The 19,382-nt window shown below is 61.9% G+C and overlaps 1 protein-coding gene across 10 annotated transcripts in view; it reads right to left on the reverse strand.

Annotated features, from left to right (window-relative positions):
• MEF2D (myocyte enhancer factor 2D) overlaps positions 1–13,856 on the reverse strand; it is a 61,573-nt gene extending 47,717 nt beyond the window's left edge. For 3 of the 10 annotated variants that reach the window (XM_082781108.1, XM_082781117.1, XM_082781107.1), the window contains exon 1: positions 8,954–9,059. The gene's annotated coding sequence lies outside the window, so the exon portion shown is untranslated. Of the gene's footprint in view, positions 1–6,289; positions 6,325–8,953; positions 9,067–10,093; positions 10,180–13,832 lie in introns of those variants that run through there. The other 7 variants (XM_082781114.1, XM_082781111.1, XM_082781116.1 and 4 more) reach the window with 7 other exon arrangements.
• Between the last annotated feature and the right edge of the window lie 5,526 nt (positions 13,857–19,382).

Below are 19,382 nucleotides of genomic sequence, written 5' to 3' on the forward strand. Positions count from 1 at the left end.
CTCCAGCCCGGCCACGGAGCTCAGCCAAGGGCACCCCGACCGGGTCACGGCCACCCCGGGGTGCTCGGGGGCACCCAAAGGTGCCGAGGGCGGCTCTGCCCCGCGGCGGCAGCGGGAATTACCGGGGACAGGCTGGCAGAAAAGCCTGACCCAGATTCCCCTCCAGCCTGATCCCTCGGTGAAGTCATAATCCTCGGAGGGCTTCTGGTCCTTTTTTTTTTTTTTTTTTTTTTAAATACATCCCCGAGAGTTGCCACGGAAACGGCGGTGATGCCATAATTTCAGCATTATAGACTTCAGCGCGAGAAGAGGAGGGAGAAGAAGGCTGAAATATGGACGAGCTGCGCCGCGGATGCTTTTAGGGGAAAAAAGCAAGCAGGGGCAGGTGGAAAGGTCCTGGCACGGGACCCTTGGGTGCTGTTGGGGTAGTAGGAGGGGAGCTGCTGACCCCATAGGGCTCAAGAGGGCAGCAGAAGCTCCCCAAAGCAGGGCAGGGTGTGGGGTCCCAAGGCCCCAGTGCCCTGTTTTGGGGCAGCCCCAGCTCCATCCAGCGCTGCAGCACCCGGTGGGTGCCAAAAGCAGCTGGGTTTTGGCAGGAAGAGAGGCCTGGCCTTCCTGATTCCGTCCCATCCCATCCCATCCCATCCCCTTCCCCATCCCCATCAGGACTCGAGCCACCAGCTCGCCCAAGAGCAAACCCAGCAGCTGCTCCCCACTTCTGCAGGGCCAGGAGACACCCCTGGGTGCTCTCAGCTCCAAGCTTGAGGATTTTGGCCCCAAACAACCCTTGGGCAGGTGCCGGCGAGCTGTAGGGTTGGAGGTGACCTGCGACCAGCCAGGAACCAAACTGGTGCCACGGGGACTTCAGCACCCAAAGGCCAGGAGCCTGAAGCCCCCGCTGCCACGCAGGGATGGGAAAATCAAATCAATTTAAGCCACGTTTCCATCTCCCCTCCCGCACCCCTTCCAACCCCACCGCCGGGCACTGAAGCGGCGCCGGCGGTGATGCAAACTTTCCGAAAAGGCTCGCAAATAAAAATAAGGTGACACACAACACAGCTCCGCGCGAACGCCGCCCAACGGCCCATGACCCGCGGGCTGCCTGTGCTGCGAGGGCTCGCGGGTCCCAGAGGAAGCCCGAAAACCCCGGGGACGCCGCGCCCCGTGCACCCCACGCCGCGCTCGCCCACGCGGGGAGGCGAGGACGAGGTGCCCTGCTCTGGTGCACGGCACCCAGCACCGTGCTGGCACCCAGGAACCGGCCTTGGTCCCGTGTCAGAGCTCGGGTGCAGCCCAGCGAGGGGCTCGAGGTCCTGGGCATGGAGCCACACAATAAAAAATCACACTTGGATAAAAAAATCACGGTGTGTTGGGGCCGAAATGTGGCCACGGCGCAGGGCAGCTGGTGGCGCACAGCAGTGACGGGACCCTGCAAAAATCCTGCTCTCGGTGCACAGCTTCAGGACGGGGGCAGAGCCCCCAAAAGGGGCGTACGGCCTCGGGGAGGAACCGTTTTGTTCCAGTCCCCAAACGGGAAGCAAACCCCAAAGCCGCCAGCCCCCGTGGCTGACCCCGCAGCCCTTGAGCCACCAGGGTTGCTTTGAGCAGTGACCCGAGCTCCGTATTTAGCCCCGGAGGCATTCATCTCCGCCAGGCTAAAAACAAATCGGCATTTGCATCACAAAAAGACCCCCTGTTCGCTCTGTGCCTGTGTAGCATCGCCCCGAGGACGCATGCAAAGCAGCCTTCCTCCCTTGCCAAGCAGAAGGCGCTGAAGGTCACGCGAGCGGATGCCGAGCTCGCCGTGCCTGCTCCTCGCTGCTGGAAAGGACGAGGCAAGAACGTCCTCCCTCGCGGGGAGCCTCTCCCGACCTTCCCGGGCACAAGTGCAGCTGGAGCAGCGCTTTTTGCCGCCCAGCAGCGCAGAAAATGCTGCTGGAGAAACACACGGCCGCCTTCTGGCCTTGGAGACCGCCAGGACCAGGGGGCTGCCAACGCTCCTCGCTCCTTCAGCCTCTCCTCCTTGCTCCTAGAGCCAGCTTCATCCCTGAGGCAGCAAATCCCATCCCCGCAGGGCACGGTGCGGGGCTGCTCGCCCCGAGCACCTCTCCAAAGCACGAGGGCGAGCTGGTGGAGGTGAAACCAAGCCCTGCAGGAGGATGAGGATGGTGCCACGCATCCCAGCGCTCACCCGCGGCCACGCGGGCTCGCAGCCGTGCCCCAGCTCATCGCTGTTTTGGGACCGAGTCCCTCGGCGAGCCTGCACCAAACGTGCTGCTCCCAACGCCCTTCTCCCTCGTGGCACGGGGACCTCGGTGTCCCCACAATCCGCTCAAAACCCGGGCGCAACGCGAGCGTGCGGGGAGCGCGCCAACCCCCCGAGGCACCGGCACCGCCCCAGAAGACAGATGCCTCTCTCCCCCTGCAGTAAAATGCCAGCTATATCGAGAGGATTGATGAAGGGAGCAAGAAGCAGCATACCAGCCACCAGCTGCCGCGGGAAGAGGCTTGGCTGCCTTCGCCACCAGCATCCTGCTCCAACCATTTGTTCTGCTTCTATTTTAAAAAGCGCAGGGGCTCGGCGCTCCGCGGCTCCCAGCCTCCCCACCGCCGAGGGAGGCGGCGGATTTCTTGCAAAGCCAAGAGGCAGCGACGGCTCCGCGAGCGATCTTGGCAGCGGCTCCGCGCGGGGCCGGGGATATTTTGGAGCCAGCGAGCGGAGAGGTGCTAGTTTTCCCCGCGGCGTGTCGCGGGCGCGTGGGAAGGGCGGGCGCGCCGAGGTTGGGGACTGCTCCGTGATTGATCGGTGCCTCGAACCCAGGAGCTGGGGCTCCTCCAGCTCGCTGCTAGCCGAGTTGGTGCCCAAAAGCAAAGATTGGGGCCGGCGAGGAGCACCCCAGGAGTTGGAGGGGGCCGGAGCCCCTCGGTGGCACACCAGAGCAGAGCGTGAGGTGCCTGGGCACACGGCTCGGCCCCCTCGCCTTTGTCTCCTCGCTACCTGCGCACGCTCACCTCCAGCCCAGACTTTTCTCAAGGGCAGGGACCGGTCCCCGGGGAGCCCTCGGCGCGCTCCTGGCAAGGAAGAAGGTGAAAGTGCTGGATTTTTAACAATCTGCCCCATTTCAGCCACTCGAACCCGCTGTCCGGCACTGGGATCGCGGCTCACGCAGCGACGCGGACCCAAGGGTGCCCTGGGTGTCAAAACATTCACAGCCACCAGCAGGCAGGACGGGCACGACGCACGGCAGCTCCAGGCCACCAAACCCCAGGCTCTGATCCTCGTTATTCATCATCACAGCCCCCCGACACAGCCCCAAATGGTTTTGTTTCATCCCGAGACGCTGCGTTCGGTGCAGACCACCGGATCCGCACGGTTACAGGACAGGATGTTCTCGGTGACTGCAGCGTGTAAAAAAAAAAAAAAAAAAAAAAAAAAGTCAAGCTGGTCAAAATAACTCGTCCACATTTTTCTTTTTCTTCTTTTTTTTTTTTTTTTTTTCCCCTCCCTGTCAGTGGAAACTTCTGCCGCGGCCCCGTGTCTCAAGGTTACTGCTCAGGGTGGGGGAGGATTTCAGGTTTTACAACTGAAAAATTCCAGACAGAAACACAGAAATGTTTCTTTTTCTTTCTTTCTTTCTTTTTTTTTTAACCAAACAGCAGCCATTCATCCCATTTTTTATCATTGATCTCAAGTTTGGTGCAGCAGGTTTTCGGCAAACCCTGCTTTTTCCACCCTCCCAGATTTTGATGGTTTTGGTAGGATACCCTCAGTGACCGGGGAACGCTTGGCATTATCAGCTCCTGCCTGGAAGAAAACCGCTCAAAACAAATTTAAGCCCCGACCCTTTCCCCACCTGCACAACACGAGGTGAGTTCCTGGGGCCTGGCAGTTTTTCCCCTGAAATCTTCCGATAATTGGAAAGGGAAAAACTTGCTTTCGAAAACGTTTCATCTTAAAAATTAAAAAATAAATAAATAAAAAAATAAAAATGGACACCTTCCAAAAGGATGGAGAAGAGGCACGCTGTTCCAAAAGGCACTCGCGTTCAAAAAGGAAGATGAAAAGTTTCAGCCAGGGCTATTTATAACCCCTGCTCATCCCCAGCGGCGGCACCTTTCAGCCGTACCGTGCGCCCCGGGCAGGTAATGCCCCACGATCCCACGACAGCCCCGGCACCGTGCTGTGCCAAACCGTGCCACAGGACCCCGTGCTGCTTGGGAAGGGGCAGCAGATACAGCAAAAACTGCTGAAAATAAAATAAAATAAAATAAAAAATCCCATAAGGAGATGGGGAGCTTGTTACACCCTCACCCGATTTCTTGCCGTAAGCTTGCCCCTGTTATACCCAGCAGGGAACGAGGCAGCCCCCTGGCCTCGGGTTCAAGCCCGTGTCAAAACCAACTGCTGCTGGCACGCGGGGAGGTTCGGGAGCTGTGGCTTTGCCACGTGTGCCTCCAAAAAGTGCCGACGTGGCACCGGCACCGCGTGGGACGCCGTCCCTCACCCTGCTCCCCTAGCAGCCCCGTTGGAAGGGGGCACCCGGGCAGCTGCTCCTGCTGGAAAGGATCCTTGCCCAGGATGCTGGCTGGCAGCTGCCTGAAGTTCTGGAAAGGGAACCGACTCTTCTCTTCCTCCCTGCTCCTAAATAGGTCATTTAATTACCACCTTCCCAAACCCAAAACAACGCTGACTCAAGGCGCGAGGTGGGAGCGCTGCAATTCCACGCCACACAATGCCCAAGAGCAGCCCAGAGGCACGGTGCCGGCCTTTCCTCGATGTGGGGGTCCCCCCGAGTCCCCCACAGACCCCCCTGGCACGGGGGCACAGACGGCGAGGCCCTCCGGCTTTCAATTAGCCCCGTTTAATTAAACCGAGGAGGGTTGGGAACGCAGGTGCCCGGCGCACGGTGCCGGCCGAGCCCGCGGAGCAGCGATGCTCCGAGCGCAGGCACGGAGGAGCTGGAGGAAAAAGGAGGGGAAGCAGCGTTTCAGCGGGCGTTGCGCAAACGGCTCCGTGCCCTGCTCGTCCTCGTCACGCCGCCACGACTTCACCGCGCAGCGCCCGGGTGCCTGCAGGGTGGTGGCCGCCGCCTGACACATCCCCACGCAGCACCGGCCGGCCCGACCGGCTCCCACCGAGGCTCCTCTCATGCTGAAGGGCGTTTTGGGGACGGGACCCCTCCTCTCGCAGCCCCCAGGACCACGCCGCAGGGTTTGGATCCCCGCTGGTACCCAGGGGATGAGGCTGGGGCACGCGGGGGCAGGATGCGCCCGCAGTGTTTTTGTCGGAGCAGAGCTGGAGGCGCCGGGGGACACCCCCTTGTTGGAGGGGGTCACGTTTTCCTGTTTTCCTGCAAGCTCCGGGGGCCAGCACGCGGCCCCCCTGCAAAAAATCATCCCAGGAGGCGAAGGGCTCAGGCACTCACCTGCTCCAGGGTCACTCCTGCATTCAGGAGCTGCCTCTGCGCCACGGCCGGCACCGCGCACGCCTCTCCCCGCCACGCATCCCCCTCGGGAAGGGCGCAAAAACGGGACGGGGCTGCCCAGAAAACTCTCCCGACACTCCCCCCTTTGCCAAGAGAAAGCAAAGCCACGGCCCTCCCCCAGAATAAATCCCTCCAAACCTATTTCCCCTGCGCTTAACAAGCCCTCGCTCCACGCAGGCACTTTTTTGGGTTAAGTGATGCAAGCCCTCGTCCTTTTCTTTTTTTTTTTTTCAAGCTCTGGGGAGCTACAGCAGGGAGACACCAGGAGCGAGGGCAGGAGAAAGGAGAAATTAAAGAGAAAAAAAAAAAAAAAAAAACACACCACAGGCAAACAGAAGTGGAGTGCGAGATGAAAAGCGACAGCTCGGCGAAGGTAGAGCTGCTGGCAGGCAGACGGCTAGATCCATCTTGAAAGCAAAAGCAAACTGCTGCTCAAACAAGGCAGAGGGAAAAGCTAGAGGTCTGCCGGCACTGCCTAAGCTCTGATCAAACAAAATGATTAACAAATTTCGGCTCTTTATTGAAAGCTTCTCTAATTAGAAGAAGAAGAAAAAAAAAAAAAAAAAAAGATGGAGGAGGAAAGGGAGGGGGATAAATAAATAAAAAAAAACCCTTGAGAGGAGCGTCGGATGGAAAAGCGGCGGCGCCAGGGACCGATCCTGCTCCTCGTCCCTGCTGCTGCGGGAGGGACGAGCAGCTCGGGGTGCGGGATCGTGGCTGAGGGTATGGGATCGTGGCTGAGGGTACGGGATCGTGGCTCTGCCTCATCCTCCCCGTTCCTCCCTGCCCCTGCTCTGACTCACCCCGGCTCGTCGCTACGGCCGCGGCCTTCCTGGGGGGAAGGACTGTCATCTGCAATCCGCTCACCTCCGAACTCCGGGGCAGCTCAGCCTCTAGGAAGCGCTAAAATAACCAGAATTAAAAAAAAAAAAAAAAGAAGAAAAGAGTCCCTGGCCCGAGGAGCTCGCCCTCCGAACAGATGGGACGGCTACGGGGCGAGGCACGGGGATATTTTTAGCTCTGGTTGCAGATGGGGAAGTCCGGCACGGCGAGGCTCAGCCAGCATCCACGCGGCAGCCCACGCCGCTGCCCCTGCCCTGGTGGGCTGAGCTGGGTGCGCACCCCCCCGGGCTCCCCCCCGGGATTTAACGGGGCGCCGCCAGCTCCGTTCCCAAACCCCGAGCGCCACGGCCACGCCGCACGGCACCTACGGTGGGATTTTGGGGGACGGGGATTTTGGGGGACAGGGGTGATGCCGGCGACGCGCGTCCCTCCTCTCCTGAAGCTGGGGGCAGCCGCGGCGAGCCGGCGGAGGCTGCTTGGAGAAAAACACCTCGAAAATCGCTGCCCCTCGCCGAGGCCCTGACACGTTTCGGGGTCGAAACGCAAAAGGGCCAGGCTGGGATGCCTGCGGCGGAGCTGGCACCGAGCTGCCCCCTTCGGCCAAAAAACCCCAACAGGCCCCAAACGAGGGCCGGGAGCGTCGGCCTCGCCGTGCCGAGGAGCCGCAGCCTCTACCTGGCCTCCCGGGCGGCCGGGGCCACCGGGTCGCGCGTTGGACACTTTGGGCTTTGTTCTCCCGTGCACAAAGAGGCTTTTACACGGCCCTGGAAGCACGGAGGGACCTCGGAGTGGATGCGGTTTATGACCATATTTAGGCTCCTTGACGTCGCCGGAGTCGCGCTAAAGGGCCGGGGGGGATTGGAGAATCGGGGCCCCGCTCCTTTCGCTTGGAGCAACCGGGGAGAAAAAAAAAATAAATAAAATCCACCCCGGCACCGGCCGCGTCCCCACCCCGGCACCGAGCGCCCGCCGCGGCCAGCGCCATGCGAGCAAGGAGGGGGCACCGGCCCCCCCCGGCCTGGCCCAGCACGGCCCCGTGGGGAAGCTGAGGGACTTCCCAAGGTGACCCCGTGACAAAGCCGGCGCTTCGTGGGGTCCCCAAGGTCCCCCCCAAGCCCCCCGCCGGACCGAGCGGGTGGGCAGGGAGGGGGACACGCGGGTGGCCGCGGGGTGGCTGGTGCCAAAAGGCAGCACCCGGCCGTGCCCAGACCCTCACAGCCAGGCCTTTCACTTCGACCCCATTAAATCCCCTCTTATCCCTCCCCGGCAGGACCCCCAACCCCCGTGCCACCAAAACCCCGAGCCCCCTGCCCGTTTTCGCCCTGACGGCGCCGTCCCCCGAGCAGCGGGGCCGCCAACCACCTGCTCCCGAGCCGGCACAAGTGCGGATGCCTCAGCCTGGCAAAGCCATGACAACTGCAGAATTTGAAGGGCACGGGGAGGAGGGAGGGAAAAAAAGGAAAAAGCCGCCAGGCCCTTCCAGAGGGCCGTGACCTTCAGGAGCCCGCCGCCAGCGCTCCCCCACCGCCCCCCGCCCGCAACCGGAGCGGTCCCGGGGGGCCGCCGGAGCTGGTGCCGTCCCCCAAGTTTGGGGCTGTCGGCACCGAACCGGTCCGGGGATGGGGAGAAAATAGCGAGAATCGAGCTTACCTGCACCCAAAAAAGCGCTGCTCCTCGCTTTGGGGTTGGGGGGACACATGGGGGGGGGTCCCAGCCCGCGGGCACGGCCCCGTCCCCGTCCCCAGCGAGGTTTGGGGCTGGTGAGCCCGGGTCCAGCTCGGCCCTAAAAGCCCACGTGGGTGCCCTAAAAGCTCAGAGGTTTCGGAGGGGCAGGATCAGGCCCTCCCCAGGAAAAATGGGGGGGGGGGAGAAGGGGGCAGGAGGCTCGCCCCGGGGGGATTTGCAGCAACCCGGCCGGGGGGCTGTGGGGGTGTCATCATGGGGGGGGACACAGGAGGGGACACCCCGATTTGTGGCCGGGGCTCCGGGATGGGGAAGGAAGCCGTGGGTGCGTAGGGGGGGGGGGAGGGGGAAAATATTAAAAAAATATAAAAATGAAAATAAAAAAAGGCGACGACAAAGCTTGGGGAGGGGGGGGGAAACGGCTGGGAAGGAGACGGCGGAGGGCGAGGAGGCCGAACGGCGGATGGAGGCCCCCCCGGCAGCGAGCGGGGGGCTTCGTGCCCCAAATCCCGAGCCCCACAAACGGCAGCGGCGGCGCTGGGCCCCCCCCCAAAATGTGTCCCCCCCCCCCCGCTAAGGAACAAACAATCCCAGCTGTCAGCTCCGGGCCGGCAAGCGGCCAAGGCACGGGAGCTCCTCGACTCCATTTACCGCCGGCTCCTCCGAAAAGCTGCCCTTGCCACTCAAATCCCCCGCAGCGGGGACCCCCCCATGGAGCCCCCCTCAAAAAAAAAAAAACAAAAAAAACACAAAAAAAAACACCGCATCCCCCCTCAGCATCGCCCCCATCTCCCCGCTCCCCCCCAGCCCAAACATCGCGGCCCCGCATCAAGGGGATGGATGGGGGGGGGTTAGGGTGGAAATAGGGTTTTGGGGGGCTGCCAGCTCGTGTCCCCCCCCCCCTTTAAATAACGGGGCGAGCCCCCCCCGGCGCCTCTCACCTGGCCCCCCGCTGCTCAGCGCCACCTCTTCCCCTTCCTCCCTTCTGGCTCCCTCCTTCACCTCTGCACCATTTTGGTTTGTTTTGAAGCGGCGGAGGGGAGAGGGGGGGGGGTGAACGGGGAGGGGGGGGGGGGGGAGGAAGAGGAGGAGGAGGAGGAGGAGGATGGGGAGGGTGGTTATGGGGTGGGGGGGTGGGGGGGGGGAAGGATGTGCTGCTTCTCCGCCCCCGCCGCCACGGCTCGGCTCTCGGCTCGGCTCCGCCGCCCATCCCCGCCGCCTCGGGGCTTGGGGGGGAAGGGGGAGGATTTTTTTTTTGGGGGGGGGGGGGTTTAAGGGGTCTTTTGGGGGGGTTTAGGGGGTTTTGGGGGGGTTTAGGGGGGTTTGGGGGGGGTTAAATGGGGTTGGGGGGGAAGGGGAGTGGGGGGGGAGGGAGGAGGTAGGGGAGGGGGGGTAGGGAGATTGGGGGGTGGTTAGGGGGATTTGGGGGGGTTAGGGGGAATTGGGGGATTTGGGGGGGTTTGGGGGGTTAGGGGGAACTGGGGGGGGTCTAAGGGATTGGGGGGATCTTGGGGATTGGGGGGGGTTATGGGGATGGAGGGGGTTAGGGGGAATTGGGGGTCTAGGGGATTGGAGGGGTTTTATCGGGGTGGGGGGTTTAGGGGGGCTTTGGGGGGTTTTAGGGGGACTGGGGGGGGTTACGGGGGTTGGGGTGGGTTTATGGGGGTTGAGGGGGTGTTAAGGGAATTGGGGGGGCTTAGGGGAACTGGGGGGGGTTAGGGAGGGTTTAGGGAGACTGGAGGGGGTTAGGGGAACTGGGGGGGGTTTGGGGAACTGGGGGGGTAGGGGGATGGGGAAGTTTAGGGGTATTGGGGGGGGTTTAGGGGGATAGGGGGGTTTTAAGGGGGTTGGGGGGCTTTAGGGGGACTGGGAGGGTGCTGCCAACTCCCCCCCCAGCCTCCAGCTGCTCGGCACGGGGCCGCCTTTCTCGGAAGTAACGCCAAAAAAAAAACCCCGGCGGAGCCGTTTCGAAAAAAAAAAAAAAAAAAAAAAAAAAAGCGAAAAAAAAAAAAAAAAAACGCCTATTTAAAAAAAAAAAAAAAAGGTCAGAAAAGTAAAACGGAACGGCCGCGGGACCCTACCTCGAGTCCACGGAGCGGAGCGGGGGCCTGGCGGAGCCGCCTCCCGGGGCTGCGGCGCTGCCGGCGGGGAGCGACCATGGCCGGGGCCCGGCCCAGCCCCGGCGGCGGGGCGGGGCGGGAGCAAATGGCCGCGGCCGGGGAAGGAGCCGCAGGCCCCGGCCTGGGCCCGGCCCCGCTTCGCTCCCCTCGCGGGGGTCCCCCCCGCAGCCCCGACCCCTTCATGGGGGGGGGAAATTAGGGAGAGGGGGGTGGTTCTGGGCTCTTCCCGGGGGGTGCTGTTGTCCCGCGGCTCGGTTGCCAGTGGGGGGGTTTGGGGTTGTGGGGAGAGGGAGGGGTGTTGTGGGGGGGGTAATAAAGGAATAAATTGCAAATAAATGTTGAATTTGATTAAAAATGGGAGGTAAGGGGGGGAGTGGGCACTTGGAGGGGCTCGGTTTGGGGTCCGGCACCTCCATGGGTGCTGGGGGGGGCACTCGGAGGGGCTCGGTTCAGCCCCCAGCCCCATTGTAATATCTCTACCCTAAAGGCCAAGGAGCATTTTTGAGCACATTTTTAAATTTCTGAAGCGTATGTCATCAGAATTGGTCCCAAAACGAAATGCTTGTTGGAAGCTGAAGGATTTGAACGGAGATCGTGCGAAAATTGAGGGGAGGTTTGGGTTGGAAATGAGGAGGCATTGCTGCTCAGGCATTGCCCAGGGACGTGTTGGGGTCACCGTCCCTGGGGGTGTTGGACCTGGTGCTTGGGGACATGGCTCAGGGGTGACATCGGTGGTAGGGGGTGGTTGGTCCAGATGAGCTTGGAGGGCTTCTCCAACCCTAATGACGCTGGGATTCTGTGGAAATATAAACAGAGCTGCCATGGGACTTTTCTCTGCTCATCCCAGAGGAAGCAGGCTTGTGCTTGGGGTCAGCAGCTCCTTGGGAAATGTTTTATGGTCCCCCAACCAGCTGCCAACGCGTGGCCCTGCACTGGGCAAACCCAGCCATTAATTAGCAAGTTAATAACCCGAGGAAGCTGCCGACCTCTAATCTTTGCTCAGGCACCGAGCAGCACATCAGGGCCTTGCTCCGTGCCATCCCCATGGCCGACAAGAAGCTTTACGCTGCCTTAATTTGGGACTAACTAATCAAAGACTCAAAAATCTCCGCCAAGGTGACGGGTACGAGCACCCGTGCCGTCCCCACCCCTCTGGCTCAGTGACACAGTTCCCTGCTGGCTCCTTCCCACATCACCACACACATTTCCAGTGGACTTTTCTCTGTGTTTGGCTTTTTGGGGCTGTTTGTTGTCAGTGAGTTATTTTATTATATTTATTGTTAGAAATAGCGCTATTTTTAGCACCCTGTTGGATTAGATAGAGATGGGATTAGTCATCCCACCAAGAGCTGTTTGCAGCCTTTCCTCAAGGATTCTCTGGGGTTTGTTTTCCAATCAACCGAGATCGCGTATCCAAAGAAATAAAAAATAAAAATAGTCATAATAATGTGCACCAGCCGAGCTCCGGTGCCGCTCCATGAGATACTGGTGGAAACGCGGGAAGCATCCAGCCCAGGATATTTATGAGACGAAGACAAGAACAGTACTATGAACCTCAAAGTATTTTGGAAAGTCGGTTCGGGCTGCGTTTTTTTTTCTCTTGGGAACCGAATGCTGAGTAACTCCCTTCCCACACCAGGCTGATCGTTTCGTACAGCTGGTACGCAGCCTCTTGACAGTGGAAATTGCTTTCCCTTGCCCTATGCCAGCGGGTAGGAGGGAGGAGGACTCCTGGGTCTGCAAAGATACGCAGCCACCTACACCCTCTGCAAGTCAGGCTATTAAAAAAAAAAAAAAGATAAAACACCCCAAAATCCTGAAGCGTGAAAAACGTTCGCTCCTTTCACACACCGCACGCAGCTTCTGCTGGTGGCTGCGTGGCACGGAAAGGCAGTGGGACCAGCGGACGCACGGCTGCCCAGCACTGGCACCCATGGGTGGCTCCGCCAGGGCTGCACGGGGACCCGTCCCCATGTCCTTGCCCCCAGCACCCCGCTCACTCATCCCGGTCTTGCTCCAGAGGTTGCTACCAGGATGGAGATGAGGAAACCAGGATTCTCATTCCCCACGGGACCGGTGCTGTTTTGGGGCCAGCAAAACCCCACTGGCACCAGGATACAGTGTGTAGGGGATGTTCACTTGCACCAGGACTGCACCAGCCCAGGGCAAATCCAGCACCCACCCAGTGGGCCAAGAGGCCAACACCACCGGTCCTGTGCCGTGGAGGAGCTGTGGGATCTCTGCTCCCTTGGCTGCAGCTCTCGATATCTCCTTGCCTCCATTTCAGCCTCCTCTAGACCAAGCAGGAGCAGAGCTCCCATGGCGGTTTTGGGGACACTGCTTGGGTGGTTACAAAACGTGGTGGTTACATGGGTGGACACGGTGGGAAACCCAAATCTGCGGCTGCGCAGACGTGCGACCGCCAGCTCGACCCCATTAACACCAGAGCCCTCAGGATGCTACAGATCCTAAAAGAAAGGAAGATCCTAAAAAAAGGTGGGATGCTGGCATCCCACCAACCCCATAGCTCAGGACAGAGGGGCGTGGGTGGCATTTTGGAGACACAAACACCATCCCGAGGGGCACCAACACCATCCCCGGGGGGGCACATCCAGCCCCGCTCCCTGCAGCGCCCTCTCTCCCAGTGCCCACCCCGCAGCTTGGCAGGGTGAGGGTGGCACACGTGCGGTGACAACGGGTCGGGGACACACGGGCAGGGAGGAAGCATCACCTTCACGTGCCCCCCCCCAGCAGGGGTGCGCCCGAGCGGATTATTTGCCCCCGCAGCCGAGGGCGGCCACGTTTGCCGGAGAGGGGTCCATGGAAAGGGGGGGGGGGGGGACAGCGCACAAAGGGATGCTCTAGGGAGCTGGGGGGCCCTGCTTGGCTGGTGCCGGGGGCCTCCTGCCCAGGCCCCCAGCCCGCCCCGCTCCCTCCCTCCCTCCCTGCCCCCCCCTTTCCTCTCCCAGGCTAAATTCTCCCACAGCCTCCATTGACGTCCTGCCTGCGTCACCGTCTCCAGCACAACCAGACAGCACGTGGGAGAGGCAGGTTTAAAGCGGCAGGGCCACGCCACGGCTCCAGCTGCGCGCCCCGGCAGCGGGGTGCCCCGCAAGGGGGGGTCACCCCCCAAAACCCCTCTGCGCCCCACATCTCCCTCCCAACCCCCCCCAGTACCCCACAGCCCTACTGGGAGGGGGTTCCCCAGGGCAAAGCGCACGGCACGGGGCGAGAGGAGGCTGCTGTCCCCCGCAGCAAGGCTCGCACGGGAGCGTGTAAACATTTTGCTTCCAGGTCTGCGCCCGCATCCCCTCCCCGCCGCTCTCCAAACCGAGCCCCGAGCGGGGGCCAGGAGCGCAGGAGGCCGGTTTGTGCTCCAAGTGCAAGCTCGCAGCCCTGGCTCCAAAACCCGGAGCCAGACTCTTGGTGGTTTTGATTTTTTTTTTTTTAATTTTTTTTCCCCTCCCCGCTTGGCCCCGGGCCAGTCCTTTTGCCTTTCTACATCTGCGCTTCGCATGTGCTGAACCCAAGGTGCGGCTCGGCTGGGTCCCAAGGGCTGCACGCCCCCAGGGACCGGGGTGGGGGGGTCACGAGCGGGGAGCTTTGCGAGGGGTGGGACACAGGGTGCCGTGCGGGGACTCGGCCCCGGGTTGCAAGAAGCTTTTTGAGGTCTCGTGTGCTCGCCCCAAGGCCCACTCACCGTTTCTGCCCCGGGATATTGTCTTACAGCGAAGGACGTCGGCTCACCCGTGACTCAGGGCTTCGGGCTGGGTGGGAGCGCAGCCCCCCAGCCCTCCCCAGCCCCGCTTCCTCTCCGTGTCAGCCCTACAACCCCGGGTCTATTTTTGGCTCTTCCCTTCTATTTATTGCACCAAATCCGCGTGCGGTTGGAGAACGCCGCGGTGTTTGCTTTATGATTGCTTCCTTCCCAGCCGTAACCTTTTGCCTTCAAACGGGATTCGCCTGGCTCCTCAGCCCACGGGAGCTGGAGCGGGCGCTGCGTGCCCAGCTGCCCTCTCCCGGCACGGCGGCCGCGTGCCACCGGCGTTGGGACACAGATCCTTGGCTCAGCCCCAGTTTTTGGTGCAAAGCCGCCCCCCTGCGCTGCCCTCCCTGCACCTCCGGCTGCTTTTGGCTCCCCAGGGCACAAACTCCCCCCCAATGCATCACCCCTCCATGAGGACCCGAGCCCCTGCTTGCAGCCAGAGCTGCTCGGTGCTTTGGTTTCAGGCGCAGACGGGTGGGGGAGTGGGAACCACCACGGCGAGCCCTCAAACGGGAGCCACCAGCAGAGAAAAAGCGACAAAACCAGCGAGCTGCTGAAGGCAGCCACCCTCAGCGTCCCACAGACCGTCTGCGGCGGCCAGAGGAGCTGAGTCAGGGCCCCCAGCGCTCTGCCCACAAGTGGCCCCCAGGGGACACCGCCAAGGGGGACAGAAGCGAGGCCACCCCCATCCCAGGGCTGGCCCCTGCCACGTCCCCAGGCCCCTTTTCAGGACACACAGAGGGTACATGTGGGGTGCACCCTGTGCCAGCCCCCCGTTTGCAGCACCCAAGGGCTGCTGCAGGCACCAAACCCCCCTGGGGCGAGCTCAGCCCCGGTGGGGCTGCTCCAGAGGTTTCTACCCCGGATTAGAGCGGTGCTGGGGGCAGATCCTGCAGGCACAGCGAGATCCAGCGCCCGCTGCTGCGGGATTTCTTGGCACGAGGCCTCTTTTAGCACCCCCGAGGGTTAAGCCCAGCACGCAGCTTATCAGCTAAACAGGGCTGCGAAAACGGCTATCTCGGAACCAAAACCACGGGGCGCCTTTGCAAATTCCCGTTAGCTGGATCTCTTCTCTCCTTGTCCCTTCCCAGGCACGAAATCACAGCTCTGCTCTCCTTTTTCTGGCGCGCGGAGCGAGGGAAGCAGCCGGCAGAGGACGGCCCCAGCAGGCTCCCCGAGCAAGAGCGCAGCCTTGGTGTGTGTGGGAGTAGCTGCTGATCGGGAGCAGCCCAATTTCAAGGAACTCCCCGAAGTTGCATGCCTTCATGCCTTGCTGAATCAGAGCTCGAGACGCAGAGCGGCTCCGCAGCCTGCAGAAAGCCAGGCTCAGAGTCAGGCCCTTGGCTTTCCGCACCCAGGACACCCTGGCTGCACCCGGCGGTCTCCACACCCCCTGCTACGAGACCCAGACCCTCCCCGGAGCCTGCAATTCCTGCCTGCACGCCTGGCCCTAATGACAGGGCCCGGCTCCTTCCCATCACCCAGCCAGTCCAACCAGCGCGAGCTCCCCTGGGTGAGGTCCTTATCACCCACAGCTCGAAGCAGCCTCCCGGCCCCGCTCCTGCACCGCACTGGGGGGCACAGAGGGACCTGGGAGCCCCCCACCGCCCTGCTTTGCCTCCATTTCTCACAAAAAGATGGGGGCAAGAGGCCAGAATCAGGACGAGCCCCCCCCCGCCCGCCTGCCCTTGCTGCTGCTCACTTGATCCCATCGCCTCCTCCCCGCGTAATCCCCGCTCGCCTCCCGGTGCCCTGGGCTCCGCGCTAATGCCGAGGGCTGGCCGGCGGCCACCCGGCGCCTCTCCCGGTTACACAACGCGGCACCGAGCCGCTCACGGCCACAGGATGCCAGGGAGATCCTCGAGGCCACGGCCCTGGGGTACCCTCATCCTGCCCCGGTGCTGCGTCCCTTCCTGCTCCCTTTCCCCGCTCGCTCTCGCCAGGCATCCCAGCGCCCCGTTCCCAAAGGCCTCGCAGGGTGCCCGGCACAGTGACGCTCCCCCCCAGCTCCTTCTGCCCAAGGAATTAATTTTGCTCTCTGAACGGCCGTGTCACATCGCCCACTGCTCGCCCTGCCCTGCCCGGGTGCTCCCTCTCATCCTTCACCCCCATTTTTTGGGACCCAGCCACGTCCCAGGCTGCAGGGACCCCCGATTCAGCCACCCGGTGGCTGAAACCGAGCCCCAGTTTGCTCCTTCCATCCCAGTTTGCTCCTTGCAAGGGGACGGATGAACACAAGCCCTCCCTGGAGGGACAGTGTGGCACCCCAAGGAGCCGAGCCCCCAACCCCGTGCCTCCCCCCAGCCCTCTCCCTGCGAGCAGAGGCTGGAGCAGAGCATCACCTCCCCGCCACGCGCTTATCTGCTCCGCCGCAGACCTGCTCGCCTGCTGGGGAGCTTTGAAGATAAGCAAGGGCTCGGGAGAGCAGGGATTGAAGGCTCAGGCTGCCACGCCGGGGGCTGCTATTCCCAGCCAGACGTGACCGTGGGCCGGGTGGCCGGGCCACCAGCCTCTTTTGGGGACCACCTGCGGGTGACCAAGTGGAGAAGCCTTGGAGCTGGGATGGGTGCCCAAACGCGCGCCCCTTCCTCGCCGCAGCGTGGGGACCCCCAGCCATGCCCTTCCCAGCCCCAGCACGACACAAGAAGTGCTGTTGGAGCCTCTTTTGCAGAAGAAGTCTCCCCAAAGCCCCGTTGCCCCGCGGGGTACCCGGCTCCCCACCGGCACGGTCCCCGCTCCCATCGAGCCACCGCGAAGGGCCGGCGCCGGGGGGGAGGTTAGGACAGCGAGGACATTTCGTTCCCTGCTCTCCCCTTAAATTATCCTGCCACATATAGTAGAGCTCAGCACTATTTTTAGGCTTTGCTTGTTTAATTATTGAGAAAGGGTTTGAAGGAGCTCTCGAAGATGAGACGAGCACCCGCGGGTGCTCACCAAATTTCCTCTTCCCACTGCTGCCGGCGGGGTTTGCTCAGCCCCGATGCCCGCGATGGGCACCATGTACTGACCTCCAGAGCAGAGCCCGACACACGGCACGCACCACACACCCCCTGCGTTGTCCCACAGCATCCCCACCTGCTCAGGGACCCTTGCAAGGCTCCCCAGGCACAACACAAACCCTCCAAACCCTCTCACTCCCCGTTTCAGCACTGGGAAGCCCCAGGGCCAAGCCAGCACAACCCCACTGCTGGCTTCCACCAGCTACAGATGCAGCCCTGCAACTCCCCCTTTTTATTTTTAACCAAAACGGCGCTTTCCTTGCTGAAAAGCGACCTTATTCTCAGCTCACCCAGTGCAATCTCAACGGCAGGAGATTATTATTTTTTATTTTTTTAAAAAAAAAAAGCGGTTCCTTTCATGTTTCCACTTACAAAAAGCCAAAGAGAGGCCGGCCTTTCTTGGAGATGAAAGTGCTGTGGTCAACTGGAAGGCTGCGGAGACTTCAGCCAAAATAACCCTTAATGAAATAAGAGGCAGGCACACGACGGGCAACCACCGGCACGGGTTGGTAGCCCCGGCTCAGCAGCACCTCCGCAGACCTGGCCACGAACCCAGGGCTTCAAGGAAAGCCCCGATTTACCCCAGCTGCTGGCAGTAACCCCACCAGCCGAGGGTACAGGGAGCCATGGTGGGTTTGGTGATGCTGCCTGTGGTTTTGACCCTAAGGAAAGGGGAAATAAATCCCAAGAAATCACCCCGTGTTTGGTCCACTCGCCCTCAGCCGTGCCGGGTGTGACGACAGCGGTGTCACCACCACGGACAGCGAGGTGCTACAGGTGGCGTGCAAATGCCTACAGGGGATGAGAAATGCTGCTAATCCCCCCGGGGAAGGGCGCTGGGGTGACCCCGGCTCCGTACCCTCCGATCGAGCACCAAACCCGACCTCACCATGGGGCCACCGGGTGCCACCACCGGGATGCTCCGAACCCCACGGGCACCCCGGGGTCCGGAGGCGGGGAGGGGGGGGCTCGGTGGCACCTCGGGTTGTCAGCCCCTGCTCCTTAACACCCTGACAAGCTTCTAACTCTTTCATTTGTTACACCGTGAACCTTTTTAAATTAATGAACATAAGGTTGTCACGGTTGCCGTGGCGACGACACGTTGCCGGAGCAACGGCAGCGATGCAGAGCCTGCCGAGTGTAATCAGGGGTCAGGCTAACGAGGGAGCCGGGATGCTGGGGGGGGGGGGGGGGGTTGCAGCAAGGGGCAGCGAGCCCCCGGCCCCAAAAACCAGCACCAACAAGTGGAAAAAAAACAGCATTGCCCCACTCCCCCCAGCCCCGGGGAGCAAAATCTGCCCCGGTGCCCTCGCTGCCTGCGCGCCCCGAGGATGCGCACGCTCCCCGTGAGCCTGATCCTGCCAACGGGGAGGATCAGCCAAGGAGCCAGGCATTTTGCTGCCCCAGCTCATCCTTTTTGTGCCCCCCCCCCCCCCCATGGGGTTTAGGGTGCTCCAGGCATCACCAGCTGGGGAGCAGAGCGGGGGCGAGCAGGACCAAGGGCAGCCGGGGACCAAAACGGGGCCAACCAGGGACCGAGCACGGACCAAAAATCACTGAAATTGGGAGCAGGAGAAATCTTTTTGCAAGATCTCGAGGCCAAGCAGCGGGGTAAATCCTGAGCTGCTGGGGCCCAGGACGTCCCCCAGCGTCCCCTCCCCGGTGCAGGGTGCGGCGACAGCCTTGGGGCTGACGTCTCCCCGAGACCAAAACCCGAGGGTGTGAGCGGGAGAAAAATGGGGTGGGGAGGCGAGTTTCGGGGCTGGGGATTCCTCGGCCTGCAGGGGGGTGTGGGTTTACCCCCAGGGCAGGAGCACGGCGCCGTCCCCGAGCTCCCTGCAGCGGTGCGGGGCTGCAGATGGGGTTTTTCTCCCTCATTTCTTTCGGGGGGGATCCGACCCCACTCATCCATGCCCAGGCACCGCTGCGAGCCCTGCAGAAGGGAAAACGGGTGGCGGGGATGAGCTGTGAACACCCACTCCCTTTCCAGCCCTGGCGAGGCACAACGCAAAGCGCATCCCCTCCAAAAAATAGATAGCAGGAGCTTCTCCAAAAGCAGCTCAACCCCATTTTATTATCTCCCTGCGCTGCAGGAAGGGCTCTCGTGTTGGGGGGCATCGAGGGGCCCCCCCTGCCCTGCCTGCAGTGCAACAAGGCGGCCGAGGACACGGCGCGTCCCCGAGCCCAACTCTTTGTGCTGAGGTTTCGTAAGCGCACACGTGCGCGGGTGCCGGAGCGCGGCTGAGCTCGCAGAACCCTTCCAGCAACGCCGCCTGTCAGGGAAGCATCTAAATATTTCTACTTCCCCCCAAAAAACATTTTTCATCAGAATCAGGAGGGGAGAAGACCAAAATCCACATTCGGGCTTGAACAAAAGAAGCCTTTTGTAATGGGAAGGAGGACGGGACCCCCAAGAGACCCCCATGGGACCCCCCAAGGGACCGAGCCGTGCGCTTTCCCTGGGGTTTGCTGGCTTGCAGTGTGC

This window comes from Aythya marila (genome assembly GCF_965140915.1).
Source record: "Aythya marila genome assembly, chromosome: 29".
Lineage (NCBI taxonomy): Eukaryota > Metazoa > Chordata > Aves > Anseriformes > Anatidae > Aythya > Aythya marila.